This window comes from Protomyctophum bolini, assembly GCF_963924005.1.
Source record: "Protomyctophum bolini genome assembly, chromosome: 24".
NCBI lineage: Eukaryota > Metazoa > Chordata > Actinopteri > Myctophiformes > Myctophidae > Protomyctophum > Protomyctophum bolini.
Window position 1 is genome coordinate 19,560,882 of NC_137885.1, and position 5,039 is coordinate 19,565,920.

At 39.2% G+C, this 5,039-nt stretch overlaps 1 long non-coding RNA gene across 2 annotated transcripts; it reads right to left on the bottom strand.

The window, feature by feature from the left end:
- Positions 1–378: 378 nt before the first annotated feature.
- Positions 379–4,576, bottom strand: LOC308311606. Of its 2 annotated transcripts, none has more exons than XR_013963687.1 (5): positions 4,341–4,576; positions 3,813–4,166; positions 3,254–3,383; positions 2,122–2,152; positions 379–658 (listed from the first exon to the last, which is right to left on the bottom strand). It is a non-coding gene; the product is annotated as an uncharacterized lncRNA (long non-coding RNA). The 2 variants fall into 2 exon arrangements; XR_013963688.1 differs by having other exon boundaries at positions 2,122–2,161.
- Between the last annotated feature and the right edge of the window lie 463 nt (positions 4,577–5,039).

Genomic DNA, 5,039 nt, shown 5'->3' on the forward strand with positions numbered 1-5,039 from the left:
TTTGGTGTGTTGATGAGAAAGGGGATAAGAGTGCTACTGCTACATTGTCTCCCAAGCTCTTGCTACAATAACCAAAGTATTTATAAATAACGTTTTTTATCTATAAAGTGAATAAAAATCATTGGCTGTAGAAAAAGGGAGAGTATTCGTTTTTATTAGTTTTCACAGTGCTATAACCCATGGTTGTAAAGTGTCTTAACCACTTAATCCCCATGCATCCATAATCTGGGGGTAACATTAGCCAAAAGTAGGCAATCTAGAGAAACTCACAATATGTCATGGCGCAACAGCTTGTAGATTGCATTTTTGTTTGATGAAGAGATTTGGTGTAGACAGAAAAAAAAGTCATAGTAGGCTGCAGAGCCAACTCAGGTCCAGTTTACCAAGTCTAGAAGAGGGTTTAAGAAGTGGATAATGTATTAATACTGCTACAGTATAAGTCTTTGACACTGTACAAAATCCAGCATTATTGTGTGATTTCCGGCAAACGGGTAATTGGGGGTTGTACGGGATGAGCTTGGACAGTTGAATAAAGCATGTTGTTTGTCTGTCTGAAGCTGTTTGAATAAAGCATGTTGTTTGTCTGTCTGAAGCTGTTTGAATAAAGCGTGTTGTTTGTCCTTGTGAAGGTGCTGTACGGCTCAATATCCGCTGGCATCTGCAAAGACAAAGATAAGGCTCATTAGGTCAGAACATGAGACCTCCCTTCAGACAAGGGTCAGACACTGTGACCCAAACCCCTCCCTGACATGTAAATATTAGGCTAACAATCTTTGCTATAACGGCAGTCTTTATTTTCTCATATATTAGGCTAACAATCTTTGCTATAACGGCAGTCTTTATTTACTCATATGTAGAGAGCAATAGTGCAACTAATGTAATTTACATGGGTTACATGCATACAAGTTGTGTTTCAGGGCGGTGTATAGTGGCCGGTAGAATGGCCTGATGATGGGAACCGTGAGGTCCCAGTTCGATCCTGGGCTCCCCCAGAGTTAGTGTAAGTTAAGTAAGTGTCCTTGAGCAAGACACTGAACGCCTAATTGCTCCCGATGTGCAGGTTGGTGCCTTGCATTGTTTCCTCTGCCACCGGTGTACGAATGGGTGAATGTAATGCACATCTATGTAAAGCGCTTTGGATAAAAAGTGCTATATACATTTACCATTTACACGACAAAATGTATCCACTAAAATGCAGTAAGTTACAATTAAGCATAAGTAGTGAGAGAGAGAGAGAGAGAGAGAGAGAGAGAGAGGAGATGGGGTTTCACAGTAATAATTATATTATGATAATTCCAGAACATCTGCTGACATAACTACAGTAACTTCCTGTTGGGCATCCCAACCGACTGAACCTTTCCTCATCCGCTGCAATAATCTGTTTCGCATATACAGTATACTGTATGGGGGAGAGGTCGCGTGCATGCATCCGCCTGGGTGACTGCAGACTGCTGGGTGACTGCGCTTTGGCATGGGGGGTCAGATCAACATATGAAATGTCAGAACAGGACAGTTCCATATATGGAGATCTAAAGCTCTAACCAAACCAAAGGGTCACCTTGCAAATCCTTGGGTCCAAACGGTTGCAAGGAGTTGACGCTAAAACCGTCTCGACCCTTTGGTGTGGTTTTGGCCATTGAATTCCATGCGTTGAATCACTAGGGTCAACGTGGGTCAACGTGCAACAAGACACCGCAGGGACAGCGATAAAACCGCCTTGACCCTTTGGTGTGGTTAGGGCTTAAGGGTGGCAGTGGGGGCAGTGTCTTGAGTGTACAGGGTTTGAGGAGGGTCCAGGTAGGGCTGGGGCTTAATTTTCAGGCCTGTTGAGAATTCTAGATTTCGCGGGCTGCCGGGCAATAATAACTTTGGGGCAGGCCCGTCTAGAGTTTGAATGGACAGGTATCAGTCAAAAGGGAGACATCGAAGAGGATCTCCATCCCTGATTATGTCACGTGATGTCACGAGGCATGACCATATATAGAGGCGGGGGTGGGTGACGGGTGGACGAACTAATGGGAAATGCACGTTTTCATAGTAAATGCGACCTGCGGTCAATTTTTTTTAATTAATTAATTCATCCTATACAGCATAAAAGAGTTGAAAAGTTCTATGCATTACCACATTTTGGAGGCTCTGTGATGATTGTGATCTTTGTTTTCTGTTGGACAAAAGATTAGTGAGTGAATTAGAATTAGTGAGTCACAAATATAATTTTGGCTATGTTCAGCACAGAGCATTTTGAAGCACACAGGTTTAATCTTTCACAACCACAGCAGGAAGTGAAATATTACAGCAGTAAGCATGAACCTGATCCTCAACGTCTATGATCTGATGTGATCAAAACTTGCTTTCCACACAATTTATTTTTCATCTTCATTTACCATGTGTCTTTTGCTGTTTTACTGGATTTTTACCATGCTCCTGTTTTTTGCACATAAAATTCAAAACATGATAAGAAGGAAAATAAAATTCTAAATCAAAACATGATGTGCCGGAAAGGCCAAAAAAACAAACAAGAAGGACTTGTCGAGTGGCCTTCCTAAATGCTACAATCAAGCATGAATTAAGCTGTCAATAAATATATATGGGGACTATATCTACAACAACAAAGTAGCAAAATAGAAATAAACAGTAATGACAATATTAATAATGAAAATACTACTAATAATAGTAGTAACGATGTAAGTAATAATAATTGTGATACAACAACAATAATGACATTAATAATGACAAACAATAATAATTAAACATAAATAATAGGCAGTATGAATTGTGAACAGCAGGGTGGCTAAGATGTATTACTTAGGTTTGATAGTAAAAGTCGCAGTGATTGACTCTTGATCTTGAATGCTCTAAGTTTGGTAAGCTATTCCAGAAGTGAGGACCTCTGAATTTGATGGAGAATTGAGCAGTTGTTGATCTGAAGAAGGCAGAATGAAGATCACCAGCTGACCTAGTGCTGACCTTACTCTGACAATATTTGCATTAAATGTATTAAAATACAAGGACAGCTGGTACAGTATAAGGCTTGCTTCTTTGTATGTTTATTTTCTATGTACTGTATGATGAGGATAATTGTTATTTTTTCTCAATATGGCCTTTTGGAAATCCCCTATAATATAGTGAAATGCAAATCAGAATTAAAAGCTAATGCTGAAATAACTTTATTCCTATTGAACATAATATAGAATATACATTTATAATGCATATAGTTCACTATCACATTTTTGCTGGAATGTAATACTCTCACCGATGGATGATTTTCCTGATGGCAAAGGTAACTGCAATTCCAATGCCGACAGTGATGCTCGTCAGTGATATAAGAATGTACACAGGAATGGGGGAAGTACCGGCATCATCCACTGCATGCTCTCCTGTAACTGTACGATAGAAAAGACATTAGTAAACCAAAGCCAAGGTGTCACAGTGATATCCTGCTTCAGTTTAAACAATGTGGCATCAATGGCAACATATGAGCTAGGATCATATTCATAACAGACCATGTTCAGTCAGGGAACATGTCAAAGGTTTGCTCAGGTGAGCTGTAATCACTGCTGCTATTGTTATGTTGGCCTTGTTAGCTGCAGTCTAAAATGCACAGTGGGTACTATTAAACAAAAGATCACACCAATAAAGACCTATAAACAGGGTTTATAGAATGAACATAATTTATGGGCAATCCAAGACCCTTGGAATGATCCAAACTTTCCACTTGTATTTGATGCTAGTGCTCTGGAATAAACATGAAAAATGTGATATTATCTTACAATGTTAAGACAAAAAATGAATGAATGTACAACATAAATTACCTGCCGCTGTAGTCTGGGAAATACCAAAAAAGGACTTAATGTTCACAGTAACGTTGAGTTTGACAAAATGTGTTCCTCCATCGAATGCACACTCACAGTTATAGCTTCCATTATCTGCTGTTGTTAATTTGTTGAGGTGTAGAAACATTATCTGATTCTGATTCAACAGTGTGATCCTGGAGTCACAAGAACTCTCAGTGTCATTGCCAGTCTCATAGCTATAACGCAGTTGACATTCTTCTCCTCCACTCCTTGTTGTGATCGTACATAATATACTTATGATGACATCAAATGTTCCATTGGCACATATCGGAGTGACATCTGGTTCTTCACCAATGGTTTTAACAAGAGACACTGCAAACAATAGAACATGAGTCAATCTGTATACTATTAATCTAGTTAATATTTCTTTTCCCTGACAAAGTCCACCAAAATCTAATTTGCACTGGGAAATCTACCACAGATACTGTATGTATGTTAACAACAAATAACAAATCATCTGTGCAGTATAACCGATAATTACTGTACCTTCTGTTGCAGCACACAAACTCCACAACTGCAGGAGAGAAACAAATTGCATTTTCCATGCAGACTTGCTGACTAAGGACAAACACAAATGCACCATTCCTTCCTCAGCTCTGAGCTACACAAGAACTGTAATGTAGATTGCAGCAAATGTTGCATTGAAAGAGTCTAAACGACTTCTGACCCACACTCACCCATCATGCACGTTCAAATTGTACAGTAGCCTATTATGCATTCCATATGACTAACGTGTGAAACTTCACCCACATCTCACATACCTCAGAAACACAGTGATAATATAATGAGGAAGTGCTTCAGTTATTGCTGGGAGGTCATTCTGTGGTTTTCACTTTGCATAAGACATGTTGCACATGTCACAATTTGAGTTGAATAAACCAGTTTCCTTATGAACAAGAAGTAGCCAAAGTTGATCTGATCTGAGCTTAATTCAGTCTGAATTTTGAATCTTTTAAAACTTTCACATGATTGTCTCTGACAAATGTTGAAATGTGGTTAGTTCAATTTCTTATGGGAAAGGAAAGGAAAAGATTAGCTCAAGCGCAGCAATGCGGTTTACATCGTCAAGTCAGACAGACTTCCTGAATGCTGCACACACTTGGCTGTCCACATTTGTCACTTTGTTCAACATCTGGGTTCAGTGTCTTGGTGCAAAGTCTAAATTAATGTTAAGCTGTATAATTT